Source organism: Thalassophryne amazonica, chromosome 9, assembly GCF_902500255.1.
Source record: "Thalassophryne amazonica chromosome 9, fThaAma1.1, whole genome shotgun sequence".
NCBI classification, from domain to species: domain Eukaryota; kingdom Metazoa; phylum Chordata; class Actinopteri; order Batrachoidiformes; family Batrachoididae; genus Thalassophryne; species Thalassophryne amazonica.
The window spans coordinates 52,490,780-52,511,076 of record NC_047111.1 but is presented as its reverse complement, the minus strand read 5'-3'; the positions used below and the strand labels follow the sequence as shown (position 1 = coordinate 52,511,076).

At 44.4% G+C, this 20,297-nt stretch overlaps 1 protein-coding gene across 2 annotated transcripts in view; it reads right to left on the bottom strand.

Annotated features, from left to right (window-relative positions):
• Positions 1 to 20,297, bottom strand: part of LOC117517120 (rho GTPase-activating protein 26-like) — a 397,059-nt gene that overhangs the window by 2,075 nt on the left and 374,687 nt on the right. The gene's annotated exons all lie outside the window — the stretch shown is intronic.

Genomic DNA, 20,297 nt, shown 5'->3' with positions numbered 1-20,297 from the left:
AGATAAGGAACTCAATGGTCTTGATGATGGTCCTGGTTTGGATCAAGAAATTGGAGACAAGTAGCAGAAAGTAAATCTATAAATATCAACAGGTAAATAAATATCTGTAAGGGGAACAAATGAAGAAGAAATTCTTGAAAGTCATTTAAGAACGCAAAATCTTCATTTTATTTGACCATGCTCAAGATTATAGAATTTGTGATAAAACTGGTTACATATATTTGTAACCTGTTTTACAAACTGGTACACGAGGTCTGTGAGAAAAGTAACAGACCTTTTTATTTTTTTCAAAAACTATATGGATTTGAATCGCGTGCGATTACATCAGACAAGCTTGAACCCTCGTGGGCATGCGAGAGTTTTTTCACGCCTGTCGGTTACGTCATTCGCCTGTGGGCTGGCTTTGAGTGAGGAGTGGTCCACCCCTCCCGTCGGAATCTCTTTGTCTGAGAACTTCCTGAGAGACTGACGCTTTGCTTGATCAAACTTTTTTCAAAAACTGTGAGGCACATCGAAGTGGACATCATTCGAGAAATTCAGCTGGTTTTCTGTGAAAATGTTAACGGCTGATGAGAGATTATGGACTGTTGCTGTGGCTTTAAGGACTGCCCACGGAGCGGGATGTCGTGACGCGCCCTGAGCCACCGCTGTCTGCCTGTTTCGAGCTGAAAGCTTCCAAATTTCAGCCTCTGTTGACCCAGGATGTCGTGACAGAACAGAGAACTTTCAGAAGAGGTCGGGATCAGCAGTTTATCCGGACATTCCACTGTTAAAGGAGATTTTGTAATGAAAGAAAGTGCGGACGGGTCCACACGTTGGGACGCACCCGGCGCCGTGCGCCGCCACAGGAAAAACACCTCCGTTGGAAGCCTTAAGGACAAGTTGGAATATGTCCAGCTGTTAAACAATTTCTCAGATACTCACTCAACTGAAAGCCATCAAAAGCCGCCTGGTTTTTACAAGTGGTTATCAACACGGAGGTGTTTTTCCTGTGCCGCCGCACCGCGCCGGCTGCGTCCCGACGCGCGGACCTGTTCGCACATCTTTCATTAATAAAATCTCCTTTAACAGTGGAATGTCCGGATAAACTGCTGATCCCGACCTCTTCTGAAAGTTCTCTGTTCTCTCACGACGTCCTGGGTCAACAGAGGCGTTAAAATTTTCACAGAAAACCAGCTGAATTTCTCGAATGGTGTCCACTTCCATGTGCCTCACAGTTTTTGAAAAAATTTTGATCAAGCAAAGCGCCAGTCTCTCAGGAAGTTCTCAGACAAAGAGATTCCGACAGGAGGGGTAGACCACTCCTCACTCAAAGCCTGCCCACATGCGAATGACGTAACCGACAGGCGTGACAAAAGTCACGCATGCGCACGAGGGTTCAAGGTTGTCTGATGTTATCGTGATTCAAATCCATACAGTTTTTGAAAAAAAATAAAAAGGTACGTTAGTTTTATCACAGACCTCGTATTGCCAAACAAAATGAAAATCGCTAAAGTCATTCCAAAGTACGAGGTGTATTAGATAAGAAACCAACACTTTTTTCACTTTTTTTTTAACTATATGGATTTGAATGACGTGCGATTACACCAATCATGCTTGAACCCTCGTGCGCATGCGTGAGTTTTTTCACGCGTGTCGGTGACATCATTTCCCTGTGGGCAGGCCTTGAGTGAGATGTGGTCCCGCCCTCTCGGCTGAATTCCTTTGTTTCACACGCTGCTCGAGACGGCGCGCATTGCTTTATCAAAATTTTTTCTGGACCTGTGGGGAATATCCGAGTGGTCACGGAAACGACTCGGCGAATTTGCGCGCACGTCTTTCATTACAAAATGTCCGTTAACAATGGAATGTCCGAATAAACTCCTCATGCCGACTTCTTCTGAAAGTTCTCTGACGACTTCCTGGGTCAACAGAGCCTGAAATGTGGAAGTTTTCAACTTGAAACGGCGAGACGCTGCCGCCTCGAAGCGCAGATCGCCGTCAGGCACCGTGGGCCTTCCTTAAAGCGACACTACCAGACCAAAATCTCTCATCAGCCGTTAAAATTTTTACCGAAAACCAGCTGAATTTATCGAATGGTGTCCACTCAGTTGTGCCTTACAGCTTTTGAAAAAATTTTTATCAAACAAAGCAGCAGTCTCTGAGCCATTCCTAAACAATGAAAAATCGACGAGAGGGTGGGCGACTCCTCACTCAAAGACTGCCCACAGGCGAATGATGTAACCGACAGGCGTGAAAAAACTCTCGCATGCCCACGAGGGTTCAAGCATGTCTGATGTAATCACACGTGATTCAAATCCATATGGTTTTTGAAAAAAATAATAAGGTCGGATACTTTTCTAACAGACCTCGTATACAGCTGGAGACACATATAATCTTAAATTGCAGACCACTCTTTACTTTCACAACTCTCTAAATTGCAAGAGATTCTATGAATTTGCCATGAAACAGATGAACAGATCTCTTCCTCTTTCGGCTGCTCCCAGTGAAGGGCACCAGAGCAGATCATCAGTTTTCACCTCACCTTGTCCTCAACATCTTCCTCTGTCATACCGACCACCTGTATGTCCTTCCTCACCATATCAATGTCCTCGCCACCTGTCACTTCTTAGGAGGATACAAATTCTCTTTCTCTTTTTCTTCTTTGCCCAATATTCGCCAGCACCCTCTTGGTGGCACCAGTAGAAGTCGATGTAAGCCCGGGCCCCGACCATTCGAGTGTGGAAATTCAATTTGTGATATCCTTAGTTACTTTGCCTTTTTTTTTTTTTTAACGGCAGATGCCCTTCCTGGCGTATCCCAACTAATTTATCCAGGCTTGTGACTGGTACTCAAAATGTACTGGCTATATACCCCATGTGGCTGAGTTATGAACGCTTCTCTGTATACGGTGTTAAAAAGATTGATGCAAATTGGAAACAACCTATGAGAACCAACCAACCAACCATTTATCAAAGACACTAAAGTTTAAAGACGAGGTAGACAGTAAAACTCATGGAAAAACGTATTACCCAGCAGTATCCCAAAGCTGTTCCAAATGAGAGCAAGTCAACATGACCTGAGATAAATTTCTATGTTCAATAAGTAACCAGTGAGCACCAACACTAAAAGTCATTGAATCACACTCAAAGGAATTACCATGTGTTATAAACATAAAAGCAACATGAAATCGTGTCCAACAGTAAACAGATGTTGCCTCCTAAGAAGTGAGCTTGAACATGACACACATTTTGGAGAAAATGATGCCCTCATAAGTGGACGAAGGATCTCAGGAGGTTAAAAGAATGGTTTAACATAACACACTGAATGTATATAAAGTAGCATGAGTGATTGCAGAGGGCAGCTCGCCCAGTAACATCATGGGACAACAAGTGTTTGTTGACTTTAATTTGTACTGTTTTGCTAAGTTTATAGTTTTGAATTACTTTTGGTGTGTGATGAATGTTTATGTCTTTTGAATTGATTGAGTAATGGAAGATGAAAAATTGGTGAAAAAGTTGGTACGTCATAAATATATAGTGATTAAATATAGAGAAGGGAGTGTGAGATGATTAATATACACTTCATCCTTCTCCTTTCATGCATGAATTATTTAATTTGCTGACAGGCTTACTCTTAAATCATGTATTCCTCTTTTTAAAACCATGTTCAAAATAAAAATAAAAAAGTAAAAATTATAAATGACCTCAAACACACATTGTGTCATGGTTAAACCAAAGCCAGAGATTAGGACCCAAAATGCAGAGAGCCAAAATGAAAGTAAATTAGCAATTTTATTTTTACAAAGAAACTGAAATTGATAAATGAGGGAGATGCCGACCAGAGAAAAACAGGCAGACGAAGTTGTTCCCAAGCCAGATGGTGTGATAGAACCAAACCAAAACCAGAATCAGGACCAGGCAGCCGCGACGCAGTTGACTGCAAATTGGAGCGCTGAAGACACAGAGAAAATGGAGTTCACCAGAACCCAGAGTGCAAGGAAACAGAATAGTTCATCAAGAGGCAAACTGAGGCCAGGTACCATGCCGGCAAAGCTGAATTTCTGGTGAGTGTGTGACAGGACTGCGGCACACAGTCCTGTCTCTTGTCCAGAGGAGAATGAAACGGGCGGTCCTCCACACCTGTTGAATGGGCTTGAATAGGCGGAACAGTTAAATCACTTTCTTGAGCAGGAAACAAAGTCGGTTGATATCCTAAAGAACATTCAAATGGTGATAATCCAGTAGCTGAACTCACCTGACAGTTATGTGCATATTCAATACATGGCAGACGAGAGCTCCAAGAGGATGGGTGGGAGGATGTGACACACCGAACAGTGGTCTCAAGTTCTTGATTGGCCCATTCCACCTGGTCACTGGTTTGGGGATGGAACCCAGACAAAAGGCTGACTGAGGCCCCCAGCACAGAGCAAACGTTCTTACATACATGCGATGTGAATTGGTGTCCTCGGTCTGATACAATATCCAGGGGTATGCCATGCAGCTGGAACACATGGTGAACCAGGAGGTCAGTGGTCTCCTGGGCTGACGGCAGCTTGGGCAGGGCCATGAAATGTGCCATGAACGGATGGCACAGGATGGCGGTCATACCATTGCAAGTAGGAAGCGCTGTGACGAAGTCCAGGTAGATGTGCGACCATGAGTTGGCAGCGGATGGAGGAGTCCGGATGGTGACTGGTGAGAAGACTGACTCTTGGAACAGATGGTACAGGCCTTGATGTAGTCCCACAGTGACAGGCAAACTTGGAAGTGTGAATAAAGTGAAGGACAGCAGACCAGGCAGCAGGTGGCTCAAAGAGCCCTCCGGGAGGTCCACCTGCAGGATCCAGGATCTAGGTAAGTCTTCTGGCCTCCTGGATGACCCTCTTGATATCCCAGGTGAGGGCTCTGATCATCATCTGTTTGGGAATTATATTATCTGGGGATGAATGCAATGTTGAAGTGAGAATTGACGAGACAGGGCATTGGGTTTAATGTTGTTAGAGCCGAGTCTGTAGGTGAGTGAGAAGTTAAAATGTCCAAAAAACAATGACCACCTGGGGCTTCATGTACAAAGCGTGCATACGCACAACAACCTGACATACGCCCATCTCCACATGCACGTGCAGATGTATCAAAAGTGACTTGAGCGTGGAAATGCGTGGTGCGTCACGCAAAAATCCTGGCTGGCGTATGTACGTTTCTACAGATATTGTACCATGTCTGACATGTATGAGGTCTATTAGAAAAGTATCCGACCTTATTATTTTTTTCAAAAACCATATGGATTTGAATCACGTGTGATTGCGTCAGACAAGCTTGAACCCTTGTGCGCATGCATGAGTTTTTCCACGCCTGTCGGTTGCGTCATTCGCCTGTGAGCAGGCTTTGAGTGAGGAGTGGTCCACACCCTCTGCGGATTTTCATTGTCAGGAAATGGCGGAATGATTTGGGCTTTTTTTCCATCAGAATTTTTTCAGAAACTGTTAGAGACTGGCAGCTGGAAACCATTCGAAAAATTTATCTGGCTTTCGGTGAAAATTTTACGGGCTTCACAGACAATGAAAATCCGCCGAGGGGGTGGACCACTCCTCATTCAAAGCCTGCTCACAGGCGAATGACGCAACCGACAGGCGTGGAAAAACTCACGCATGCGCACGAGGGTTCAAGCTTGTCTGACGCAGTCACACATGATTCAAATCCATATGGTTTTTGAAAAAAATAATAAGGTCGGATACTTTTCTAATAGACCTCGTACAGGTGACACAGGGAACCATTAATAATGTGAAAACATGAAGCCATCAGAGTGATGTGCACATCAGAGACACACTGATGAACATTACACACCCACGTGTTTGCAATTATATGGATGGAAATAAAAGCAGGCGCAAAGTGATGCGTAAAATGGCATGAACAGTGGCACTGTTAGAGGACCTTGCAAATGGTGCAATCCGACGTGAGCGTGTATTCAGGGAACACGAGGATTTACTTCCAAATGAGGATAACTGGCTCATAAACCGATTTCGGTTACCAAGGCCACTGTTACTGGAGGTGCGCACAGAACTGCGGCCAGCCCAGAGCGCAATACAGTGACAAGCCAGGGGTTCTTTGTGCCCACACAGGTGCTGACCACGCTGGGTGTCCTGGCATCAGGTGAGCTGGCTGATTGGTCAGGTGTGTGCCAGTCAACCTTGTGCTCAGCCACAATCATCTAAATGTCATCAGGTACATTCCAACATTACAGCGCATTTTGCAGCGAAAGCTGGTTTCCTGAATGTAATCGGAGCTACTGACTGCACACATTTAGCTATAAAGGCGCCACCACATGATGAGTTTGTTTCTGTTCATAGGAAACATTTTCATTCCATCAATGTTCAAATCATATGTGGTGTGCAAATGTGCCATATTCGACTGGAGGTTGAACGGTGCGCGATGGGGGGTGGGGGGTTGCTTGTGTTTAAACAGTTTATTCGTGTAATTGTTCAGAACGAAAACCAGAGCGGGCACATTTGGTCATGTGCGCATTCAAATATGTTTATTATTATTATTAATGTATTTTTTATTTTTGCTTGATGGTGAGGCTTCCTGTGTTCACTATTTGTCAATAAACGTGTGTGTAAATTGTGAATGGTCAGCGGAGGCGTGCCTCACCTTTTTAACATCAGTGTGTGCGTGCTGTTTTGTGTGTGTGTGCGGCCTCACACACATGCTTCGTAACTTCCACGAACATTTTTCCAGTTCATGATTAATCCGTTTAACAGCGTACCAAATAAACTGTCCCTGCATGTCACCACGTAATTTCCAGTCATCTGTAGTATAATTTCTTTTCTGTGTTCATGTTGTCTGAAGAGACATCATGGGGAATCCCTGCTCAAAGGGCTTATTTACATGAAATTGCATATTTAAATGGGGCGTGGCCAGGGAGGAGTTTGGTTCCACACTCACTTCCACGTTCAGTGGGATGTACAAACAGAATGTGCGTGAATTCATGCCTACGCACACTTTCGTACATCTGAATATATTTGTGCTTACGTCAGATTCAGGGTTTTGGCGTACGCCAACTTTTAGTAGAAAGTCCACGCAAGTCTTTGTACACGAGGCCCCTGGCCTGTCTGGTATTGAGTTTTTTGGCAGACTGTATGTAAGCAAGATTTTTATGGTCAGTCCAAACAACAAAGGGAACAGATGTACCTTCTAGCCAATGTCTCCACTCCTCCAGTGCCTACTTCACGGCTAGGAGTTCCCTGTTCCCTACATTGTAATTCTGCTCAGTGGGAATCAGACGGCAAGAGAAAAAAGCACAAGGGTGCAGGTGTGTGTCGCCCTCAGCCCGCTGGAAAAGGATAGCCCCGATCCCGATGTCGTAGGCATCGACCTCCACGATAAACTGACAATCCGAATCTGGTTGAATGAGGATGGGAGCTGTGGTAAACTGGTGTTTCAATAACTGAAAAGCCTGTTCTTGGATAAGGTGAGTTTGTGGAGGGGTGCTGTGACTTAGCTGAAGCTATGGATAAATCTGTGACAAAAATTGGCCAACCCTAACAATTGTTGTAATCGTTGAATGTTAGTGGGTATGGGCCAGTTGGACACCGCAGTAATTTTAGATAGTCAGGCTTTATTTGATTATGCTGAACGACAAATCCCAGGAATGAAACGGAGTCTTGGTGGAAAGCACATTTCTCAGCTTTGACAAAGAGACGATTTTCCGGTAATCTCTTAAGCACCAAATGGACGTGCTGGATGTGTTCGTGGAGATCTTTGGAGAAAACAAGTATGTCATCAAAATAATCAAAAACAAAACGGTTCAGAAAATCATGTAAGATGATGTTTATGAGGGCCTGGAATGTGGTGGGAGCATTTGTGAGACCGAAGGGGATCACAAGATATCCAAAGTGCCCTAAGGGTGTACTGAACGCAGTCTTCCACTGATCTCCCTCTTTGATCATAACCAGATGGTAAATCGGATTCGTAGATCAAGTTTAGTAAAAACAGACACCCCATGCAATGAGTCAGAAACAGAATCTAGGAGGGGGGAGTGGGTATTTGTTACACACGGTGATGGCATTTAATCAGGGGAAATCGATACAGGGGCGTGATGTCCCGTCCTTCTTCCCTATAAAAAAGAAGCCTGCCCCTAATACCTGTAACTGCAGAGCTTTTCAAAAAATAATGTGGCTGGTTCAAACTGATTAACATGCATCTGCTGATCAAATGGTAAATAAATGGACTGCATTTACATAGCGCTTTACCTTCTGCATCAGACGCTCAAAGCGCTTTACACATCAATGCCTCACATTCACCCCGATGTGATGCTGCTGCCATACAAGGCGCCCATTACACACTGGGAGCCACTAGGGGATTAAGAACCTTGCCCAAGGGCCCTTAGTGATTTTCTGGTCAGGCTGGGATTTGAACCGAGGATCCTCTGGTCTCAAGCCCAACGCCTTAACCACTAGACCATAACCTCCCTCAAAATTTTTATATTTAATAGTTTTTATGTCAACTACAGTCGAAGGCAGGAACTAGCCACAAATCAATTATAATTTCTACATGATCACTAAATACTAACACCAGATGATGTCTGTGTGTGTGTGTGTGTGTGTGTGTGTGCGCGCACGACAGCATTCGTGTGTGTGTATAATGCTGAGTTTTCAGGTGTTCCACTTTGCTCCTGTGTGACACAGCTCCTTGAAATTTGGCGCACAGCTGGGCCTCAGTGTTGGCCAGCTCACAATGATTTTTCATCACAATCTTACCAGAACAATAAGAGCTATTTGGAGTTAAATAATCAACACTTTTCCCACACTGGATAGGTGTCCTCCAAATTTAGAACACAGCCTCACCTTAGCCTGAGCCAGCACTACTTTTACTGCATACTACCACTATGAGAATAATTGTTCTTTCCCTGAAGAGATGTTCAGGTCAACCTGACCTCAAGTAGGTGCTTCCATATATGTCAAAATGGAAAAATCTTTCCTCAGCTGAGGTGGTGATCTCAGGCATCGTTTTTCTGCCATGTTCAATGTTGTGCTTTATTCGCTCCTGAAGAACATCACGGGAATGTCAAACACCCACTGAGAGGACGACAGCCAAAAACCCACCAAGTCCATCTTAACCCTCCGAGCCCTCATGATGCTCTCCTGCGTCCTGGTCAACTTTTCATCATGGATCTATTAATAAATCATTTAAATGTTGACCCCTGTATAATCCTTCATTGACCCCCGCCTGCCTATAGTTGCCATCCTGAGATGCACACCATACAGTTTTGTGTATGTCATGATATAATGGAGCTGGATTGTAAGGCTTGTTTCATCCCCTTAAGTGGTACTGAAAACCTGTTTGGCCCATGGACTATTCTAGGCTTGGTGAAGCTACATGCACAGATGATTTAGAAGTGAAATCTCAAATTACAAAGTAACTGAAAACTCAATGTGTCAAATAAATGTCCTGTAGTAAATAAAGTTCCATTATAGTTTTATGATACAATAGTTTATAATTAACTTATACCAAACATCGAGTGAGGCCGAAGTCATCCACCATGAGGACCACTAGAACCATGGGCGCTGCCATTTTAAATGTGGGCACTGTGCCATGCCATCTGTTTCACCTGCCAAGAGGACCCTGACGCGGCGACGTCACTTCAGCTTTGATCACTTCCACATAAGATCAGTCACTGGCGTTGCTATGCACGTGACTAAAACCTCACAGACGGAGTAGCCGGATGTGCAACCCATTGAAAACGTGTCTCGGATTTCAAAGCAAATAGTGCACAGTGCCTAAACAATTAAAATTTAAGTGGAAAAAAAAAAAAAAAAAAAATTAAGATAGCTTTTAATACCGAGTGGTGCTGTGACATGTTTTGTTTTTATGTGCTGTTGTCTTGTGTGTTTCATTTTTATGAATCTTTGATTTTAATGTAAATCTTTAGACACTGTCTTGCTGCTGTAAAGCCCTTTATAAATAAATGTCGATTGACTGATTGATTGAAACTGACCACTTAGCGTGCCACTCTCATTTCTGTCAGCTGTTGTCTGTGACAACATCAAAATTGATCGAGAATCTGCGATATTCTTTGAATCACAGGCAGAATATTCGCGCAAGTGTGAAAATAACATACAGAATTAAGAATATTTTGTTGGGAAAGTGTAGGTACACGGACCCACAACAGGGGGCGCAAATGAACGGACAATGGATGAGGTCAAATAACAACACTTTACTGTTGTGAATGGGCACAACAACTACAATCAGATTACAACAATAGACAAAAGCCAAATCACAAAAGGTGTCGTGTGGGCAGGCTCGAAGATAGGAGACGTCTGTCCAAAGCAGAACCGGAACCACACGATTTCCTCCGCCACCAGACCTCGGGAATACTGGAGCCGCCAAGTCCCGAACTTCCAGGTGGCCACTGCCTTCGCGTGTCGGACCTGGTACTGCTGGCGAGGAACAAAAGAACAATTAAATGTGGGTGCGTCTGCACCCAGGAATCCGCATGGCAGGAAAACTACCTCCACCACTCGTTGGAAAAGGAGTCAGCTAAACAACTCACAAAAGTCACAAAAGATCACTGTTAACCAGTCAGCTGAGCACGTTACCTTCCAGGTAGAACGATATCTCGGCAAAGAGGTGGAGGTGTCGTCCTGCTGATATTCCCCTGCTGATCAGATGATGGGTAACAGCTGTTGCAGGTGATGCGTGACAGCTGTCACCCTGGCTGCTCCTGTGAGGCGGCTGCGCCCTCTCGTGCCTGAAGCCCGCACTTCAGACAGGGCGCCCTCTGGTGGTGGGCCAGCAGTACCTCCTCTTCTGGCGGCCCACACAACATATTTATTTATAGGCCATAGTTCCTGCCAATTTATTTCTCTGAATCAAATTTATTTGACTTTTGTTGCGATTAAGGACCTAAATGACATGGTGAGATGGTGAGGAGCGTCCAGACATGCGAGAAGCAAATAAATAAAAATGCTTATAATGGTGGGGGGTAAAGAGGGGACGCTGAACGGTTTTAGTCATGCTAATGCTCCCCAGAACCATTTTACTGAAAAAAGTCTGAAGGGTGTAAATGACATGGTGAGATGGTGAGGAGCTTCACTCATTAATGTCGGCAACACAAACATATTACACTCAACAAAAATATAAACGCAACACTTTTGGTTTTGCTCCCATTTTGTATGAGATGAACTCAAAGATCTAAAACTTTTTCCACATACACAATATCACCATTTCCCTCAAATATTGTTCACAAACCAGTCTAAATCTGTGATAGTGAGCACTTCTCCTTTGCTGAGATAATCCATCCCACCTCACAGGTGTGCCATATCAAGATGCTGATAGACACCATGATTAGTGCACAGGTGTGCCTTAGACTGCCCACAATAAAAGGCCACTCTGAAAGGTGCAGTTTTATCACACAGCACAATGCCACAGATGTTGCAAGATTTGAGGGAGCGTGCAATTGGCATGCTGACAGCAGGAATGTCAACCAGAGCTGTTGCTTGTGTATTGAATGTTCATTTCTCTACCATAAGCCGTCTCCAAAGGTGTTTCAGAGAATTTGGCAGTACATCCAACCAGCCTCACAACTGCAGACCACGTTTAACCAGACCAGGATCTCCACATCCAGCATGTTCACCTCCAAGATCATCTGAGACCAGCCACTCGGACAGCTGCTAAAACAATTGGTTTGCATAACCAAAGAATTTCTGCACAAACTGTCAGAAACCATCTCAGGGAAGCTCATCTGCATGCTCATTGTCCTCATCGGGGTCTCGACCTGACTCCAATTCGTCATTGTAACTGACTTGAGTGGGCAAATGCTCACATTCGCTGGCGTTTGGCACGTTGGAGAGGTGTTCTCTTCATGGATGAATCCCGGTTCACACTGTTCAGGGCAGATGGCAGACAGCGTGTGTGGCGTCGTGTGGGTGAGCGGTTTTCTGATGTCAATGTTGTGGATCGAGTGGCCCATGGTGGCAGTGGGGTTATGGTATGGGCAGGCGTCTGTTATGGACGAAGAACACAGGTGCATTTTATTGATGGCATTTTGAATGCACAGAGATACCGTGACGAGATCCTGAGGCCCACTGTTGTGCCATACATCCAAGAACATCACCTCATGTTGCAGCAGGATAATGCATGGCCCCATGTTGCAAGGATCTGTACACAATTCTTGGAAGCTGAAAATGTCCCAGTTCTTGCATGGCCGGCATACTCACCAGACATGTCACCCATTGAGCATGTTTGGGATGCTCTGGACCGGCGTACACGACAGCGTGTACCAGTTCCTGCCAATATCCAGCAACTTCGCACAGCCATTGAAGAGGAGTGGACCAACATTCCACAGGCCACAATTGACAACCTGATCAACCTGATCAATGCGAAGGAGATGTGTTGCACTGCATGAGGCAAATGGTGGTCACACCAGATACTGACTGGTATCCCCCCCCCAATAAAACAAAACTGCACCTTTCAGAGTGGCCTTTTATTGTGGACAGTCTAAGGCACACCTGTGCACTAATCATGGTGTCTAATCAGCATCTTGATATGGCACACCTGTGAGGTGGGATGGATTATCTCAGCAAAGGAGAAGTGCTCACTATCACAGATTTAGACTGGTTTGTGAACAATATTTGAGGGAAATGGTGATATTGTGTATGTGGAAAAAGTTTTAGATCTTTGAGTTTATCTCATACAAAATGGGAGCAAAACCAAAGGTGTTGCGTTTATATTTTTGTTGAGTGTATTTACTGTTGTAAATTACATTGATCATTCAATAAATCTATTGATCTAAAAAATACAGACGTTTCTGTTCTTGATATTCTACTTAGCAATGATATTTTCATGAATACCTTTAATAAACCCATATGTATGTACCATTAAAGCCTACAATAGTTTATTATTAACAAATCATGTCAGTCTATTTAAAGGACCTTCATCTCAAGACCTTCATACACTCAAGCAATTTTGAACTATGGTGTATCACATGCAATCGACATATTTACAACAACCTACATTGATGTTTGGTCCAAGGCTTTGCCTTAGTTATATTAATAAATAAACAGAAAAGTATATCTAGATTTGAGATGTTCATGTTCCTAGCAGTGCTTAAAAAGTAACTATTAGTACTTTTTTAAACAGTCATAGTTACTTTCTGTCAAATAGTACATAGATAGTGCTTTTTCAGCCAAAATGTACTATCTGCCAAATCCATACTGGTTCCAATACAGATCAAGTGAGACACAGATGGATGATCCACTGTGGTGACCCAGAATGAATGAGAGAAGCTGAGAGGAAAGGGAAAGAAATATACAAGCTGCAATGATCTTTCAGTAGAAGAAGAAATCTAATTTGATTAATTATGTTGGTTCGTAGTGTACCGGTGCGCAGCGTCATGTAATGCTCAGATTAAAGAAAGACAAGACGTCCTCTGCCATGATAAAAACCTGGAACTACAATGACATGACTCAGCACAAGCACAACTACAGTTTGTCCATCTGAGATTCTGCCCATCACACACAGAGTTACATCAAAGAAAATAACAAATGTGATCCAGAAGCATGAGATCATGGAGGCTTTTTTTTTTGGTCTCAATTCAACATCTGTTGCCTGTGAAAAATGTCTTCAAAGTGTAATGTCAAAACACTGGGATCAGAACTTGGCAACATTGCACATAACAACTAGTTATAATTTACAGATTTAGATTTATCTACAGCAGGGGTGGCCAAGTACGGTCCTCGAGAGCCACCTTCCTGACACTCTTAGTTGTCTCCCTGCTCCAACACAACTGAATCCAATGAAAGGCTCATTAAAAGTCTGCTAACAAGTCTTTCATTGGATTCAGGTATGTTGGAGCAGGGAGACAACTAAGACTGTCAGGAATGTGGCTCACGAGGACCGAACTTGGCCACCCCTGATCTACAAGATTTGAATAGCTACTGAAAAGACAGGAAAAATAAGTAAGGATGACAGCGAATGGTGACAGCAAAGCTAAACTGTCTGTACTGCATGTATAAGAAAGTCAAGTTCAGGAGTATGTGCTATGGTGCCCTGTGTGACCATATCCACCACACCACATAGCCTCCTTGGGTCTGCCTGGTCGGTTGCCATCCAGGACTCAAGGCAGTTCTGTCGTGTTGTGGGTGCGGCAGAGCACAGTACCAGTGCATGCCCCCAGACTGGTGCTTCACTTTGCCGCATCCACGACACCACAGTACAGTCCTGGAGGGCAACCAACCTTAATGGCCCCTCACACATAGTGCGAAGTTTGGACGAAAACGGCAAAACAGCGAATTAGCGCACGAAACATTGTGCACAAAACATCACACCAATGGGCAGGCGTGCACGAACCCGGTGCGAGAGTTCGTGCACGCACCGGTGTCTGTCGAACAGGAACAGTGCCAGGTGCACCACATGCGCCGCTTATGTGGAAGAAATAAAAACCAGCTGGTATGTGTGGAACCACATCGAGCCACTTATGTGGAATAAATAAAAAATAAAAACCTGCCGGTACCTGTGGGACCACTTCGTGCCGCTTATGTGGAATAATAAAAAAAAAGAAAAAGGAAAAAAAAAAAAAAAAAACACAACCCAGGATGCGAACTTGCGCCTTTCAAGACCTCTGATTCCCAGTCAGAAACTTCACCACTGAGCTGAGGGAAGCTGCCTCATATCAGGAAGGACATGGAAGTATTACAAAAATAAATAAATAAATAAATGAAAATAAACTCCCACACCATATAAAAACACCGCATTTATCAAGCAAGCAATACAAATATGATCTGTCTGTTCCACTGGTGATGATTCATGGTCAAAGACATATAGTCATGAAATGACATAAATGAGAAGCAGCGTGCTCTGATGTCCACATCTACTGGTCAGGTGCATCCAGTTAGCCGTGCATGTTCTGCCCTGTGTCGTGTGGAACAGAGCTCATGTGGATGACATGACGGTCAGATCGCCCACTGCGTGTTCTGATCTGATGGTCTGTTTCAACCTGGGGGGTTGTCAGTGTCTGCTCCGTGTGCGCGCTCACTTGCTGGAGCTTGTCGCCACCACGGCGATATATGTTTTTATTTATGTCCACGTAAATACAGCAATCAGACACGCGCGCCTCACTGTGGACAGTTGTTAGTCCATGACTGTCCCAACACAGTAGGTGTTGTGTAGCTGGAATATCCAGAATGACAGATCACCACAGCTGCCTCTGTCAAAAGCCACACCTCCTGTGAGTGGAGCGCACACACCCATGTGTCAGTGTGTGTGCTTGCAAAGTCACACTCTTGTACCACACTTGTAGGCTTGGTACTTCGGCAAGGACGGTCGCATTCCTCCCCTCTCCTCTCCTCCTTTCTGCTCTCTATCTCTGCTCCGACCTTAAAGTCCCAGCTTCACCAGACTGTGAATTCTTCAAATTATGATTTGGCTTTTGTCTTACTGAGCACATTATTGAGCACATTTTGTGGAATCTCTACTGGCCTCTACTGGTGGTTGGCTCTCACTGCGGTATTGTATCACTTCCTGTTCCGGAGCACAGTGGTGTTTTGCTTTATCTGTTAGCTGTTTAATCTGTGTAGTTAGATTGATCTAGATAACGATTTGTTTCACAGTGTAATTGTTATGTGTCGGACGCAGCCCGGAGAACCGACCAGCGTTTGAAGGACCCAGTATAAAATAAGCAGAGCACGGTACAAAGGATAACAGAGTTTAATAAACATAACAGTGATGTGAAAAATATAAAAGTGCGCGGTCTGGCGTGGTGGATTGCGGTGCGCTCCCAGCAGCGCTAATGGTCCGGAGCCAGAACCGGTTCGGACCCAAGGACCCCGCCGACACCCCCCAGGTGGCCGTGACAAACCGAGTCTGTGACAGAAGAAATCATTATGGGAGTCCACACTCAACACACAGAGAGACCACTCAAAGGTGTACAAACAGCAAACACTTCCTGGCTTAATTGCAAATCAGCTTCCCACCCTGCAGGCATGGAACACCCAGTTCACAAAACTCCACTGCAGTGGAAGCTGATTTAAACGACCAACATACAGCTCAATATAATAAGGTGTGAGGGACACCACATTTACTGACTGTATAAATGTTAGTCACAAAATCTAACGTACCTCAGGAAGTGTGCTGACGAGCGTGAGACCTCACCCCCTCCTCTTTCACAGACCATGCATCAAACCTGGACGTTCTCTGCATCCACTGATGATGAGATGGCTCTTGAGACGACGATCTCACCCGTCTGGTCACAAGGTTGAGTCTCTGGCAAATACACACTGTGTACTCCAGTCTTAAATGCCACCATGTTCCAATCCATGTAGATGCACCACAGCTGTGAGTCGTGACGAGCCGCAGGTGATCAGCCTCAGGTGATCAGGGTGAGGTCCTGATAAACTCAGCTACACAGCCACTCAGTCCCAAATGCAAGCCACCTGGAAGGAAAAACAAAAGACAGGACAAAAGACAGAAACAAAAAGGCAGCCAGGCCCCCCCAGCCATACAACAGTAATCTTCACATGCCTTAACTAAAGCACTCCCTCTGCTGAATTCACCTCTAAATTATTTGCAAATTATTCACTTTGTGTGTTTTTAGGAATCCGCTAGCTTAGCGCAGCTACTAGCTCTTAGCCGGTTTAGCATGGCGGCTTCTCCTGTCTCTCCCGCACTTCTCTGCTCTGGGTGTGAAATGTTTAGTTATTCCTCGGCCTCCTTTAGCAGTAATGGTACTTGTAATAAGTGTAGCTTGTTCGTAGCTTTGGAGGCCAGGCTGGGTGAATTGGAGACTCGGCTCCGCACCTTGGAAAATCCTACAGCTAGCCAGGCCCCTGTAGTCGGTGCGGACCAAGGTAGCTTAGCCGCCGTTAGCTGCCCCCCAGCGGATCCCGAGCAGCCGGGAAAGCAGGCCGGCTGGGTGACTGTGAGGAGGAAGCGTAGTCCTAAACAGAAGCCCCCTGTACACCACCAACCCGTTCACATCTCTAACCGTTTTTCCCCAATCGGTGACACACCCGCCGAGGAACAAACTCTGGTTATTGGCGACTCTGTTTTGAGAAATGTGAAGTTAGCGACACCAGCAACCATAGTCAATTGCCTTCTGGGGGCCAGAGCAGGCGACATTGAAGGTAATTTGAAACTGCTGGCTAAGGCTAAGAGTAAATTTGGTAAGATTGTAATTCACGTCGGCAGTAATGACACCCGGTTACGCCAATCGGAGGTCACTAAAATTAACATTGAATCGGTGTGTAACTTTGCAAAAACAATGTCGGACTCTGTAGTTTTCTCTGGGCCCCTCCCCAATCGGACCGGGAGTGACATGTTTAGCTGCATGTTCTGTTGGGAAAGTGTAGTGACACGGACCCACAACAGGGGGCGCAAATGACCGGCCAATAGATGAGCCAAAAAGGTAACAATTTAATGTTGTGAAATGTGCACAACGAACATACAGACAATCTCAGAATATAATTACAGTCCAATCACAAAGGTGACGTGTGGGCAGGCTCGAGGATAGAAGACGTCTGTCCTGAGAAGAGCCGGAACCACACGATTTCCGCAGCCACAGAACCTGGTGAATACTGGAGCCGCCAAGTCCCGAATTCCCAGGTGATCACTGTCCCCTACTGTCGGATCTGGTACTGCTGGCGAAGAACAAAGACAGTCAAGTGTGGGTGTGTGTACACCCAGTAACAACAGCGGTGGGAATGCCACCTCCACCTCTCACTCAATACTTGCAGCGCGTCCTCAGAGGAAAAACAGTGCAGTATTGCACAGCCTCCACAAAAGGACCGGTACTCCTGCAAACACTCACAATAAACAGATTTTCAATATTACCACAAAGGCTGAGGATATTACCTCCAATGAAGTATGATATCTCGGCAACGAGGTGGAGATGACGTCTGGTCTTTATAGAGTGAGAGGACGTTGAGTAGATGGGTGACAGCTGTAAAGAGGTAATGAGTGACAGCTGTCACCCCAGGCTGTGTCCATGGCGGCAGTGCCCTCTCGTGCCTGAAGCCCGCACTTCAGGCAGGGCGCCCACTGGTGGTGGGCCAGCAGTACATCCTCTTCTGGCGGCCCACACACAACATGTTCTCCTTGAATTGCTGGCTGTCTGAGTGGTGTCCAAAAAATGAGATGGGCTTCATAGATAATTGGTAAAGCTTCTGGGGAAAACCTGGTCTTGTTAGGAGAGACGGCATCCATCCCAATTTGGATGGAGCAGCTCTCATTTCTAGAAATCTGGCCAATTTTATTAAACCCTCCAAATTGTGACTATCCAGGGTTGGGACCAGGAAGCAGAGTTGTAGTCTTACACACCTCTCTGCAGCTTCTCCCCCCTGCCATCCCCCCAATACCCCATCCCCGTAGAGAAGGTGCCTGCTCCCAGACCACCAGCAACCAGTAAAAATCTATTTAAGCATAAAAATTCAAAAAGAAAAAATAATATAGCGCCTTCAACTGCACCACAGACTAAAACAGTTAAATGTGGTCTATTAAACATTAGGTCTCTCTCTTCTCAGTCCCTGTTAGTAAATGATATAATAATTGATCAACATATTGATTTATTCTGCCTTACAGAAACCTGGTTACAGCAGGATGAATATGTTAGTTTAAATGAGTCAACACCCCCGAGTCACACTAACTGTCAGAATGCTCGTAGCACGGGCCGAGGGGGAGCATTAGCAGCAATCTTCCACTCCAGCTTATTAATTAATCAAAAACCCAGACAGAGCTTTAATTCATTTGAAAGCTTGTCTCTTAGTCTTGTCCATCAAAATTGGAAGTCCAAAAAAACAGTTTTATTTGTTGTTATCTATAGTCCTCCTGGTCGTTACTGTGAGTTTCTCTGTGAATTTTCAGACCTTTTGTCTGACTTAGTGCTTAGTTCAGATAAGATAATTATAGTGGGTGATTTTAACATCCACATAGATGCTGAGAATGACAGCCTCAACACTGCATTTAATCTATTATTAGACTCAATTGGCTTTGCTCAAAATGTAAATGAGTCCACCCACCACTTTAATCATACTTTAGATCTTGTTTTGACTTATGGTATGGAAATTGAAGACTTAACAGTATTCCCTGAAAACCCCCTTCTGTCTGATCATTTCTTAATAACATTTACATTTACTTTAATGGACTACCCAGCAGTGGGGAATAAGTTTCATTACAGTAGAAGTCTTTCGGAAAGCGCTGTAACTAGGTTTAAGGATATGATTCCTTCTTTGTTATGTTCTCCAATGCCATATACCAACACAGTGCAGAGTAGCTACCTAAACTCTGTGAGTGAGATAGATTATCTCGTCAATAGTTTTACATCCTCATTGAGCACATCCTTGGATGCTGTAGCTCCTCTGAAAAAGACAGCCTTAAATCAGAAGTGCCTGACTCCGTGGTATAACTCACAAACTCGTAGCTTAAAGCAGATAACCTGTAAGTTGGAGAGGAAATGGCATCTCACTAATTTAGAAGATCTTCACTTAGCCTGGAAAAAGAGTCTGTTGCTCTATAAAAAAGCCCTCCGTAAAGCTAGGACATCTTACTACTCATCACTAATTGAAAAAATAAGAACAACCCCAGGTTTCTTTTCAGCACTGTCGTCAGGCTGACAAAGACATATCGTTATCTTTGGCTGCTTTCAGTAATGATGGTATTTGGTTACAGTCTTTCTTTCCGATTGTTCTGTCTGAGTTATTTTCATTACTCACTTCCTCCAAACCATCAACATGTCTATTAGACCCCATTCCTACCAGGCTGCTCAAGGAAGCCCTACCATTAATTTATGCTTCGATCTTAAATATGATCAATCTATCTTTATTAGTTGGCTATGTACCACAGGCTTTTAAGGTGGCAGTAATTAAACCATTACTTAAAAAGACATCACTTGACCAGCTATCTTAGCTAATTATAGGCCTATCTCCAACCTTCCTTTTCTCTCAAAAATTCTTGAAAGGGTAGTTGTAAAACAGCTAACTGATCATCTGCAGAGGAATGGTCTATTTGAAGAGTTTCAGTCAGGTTTCAGAATTCATCATAGTACAGAAACAGCATTAGTGCAGGTTACAAATGACCTTCTTATGGCCTCAGACAGTGGACTCATCTCTGTGCTTGTCCTGTTAGACCTCAGCGCTGCTTTTGATACTGTTGACCATAAAATTTTATTACAGCGATTAGAGCATGCCATAGGTATTAAAGGCACTGCGCTGTGGTGGTTTGAATCATATTTATCTAATAGATTACAATTTGTTCATGTAAATGGGGAGTCTTCTTCACAGACTAAGGTTAATTATGGAGTTCCACAAGGTTCTGTGCTAGGACCAATTT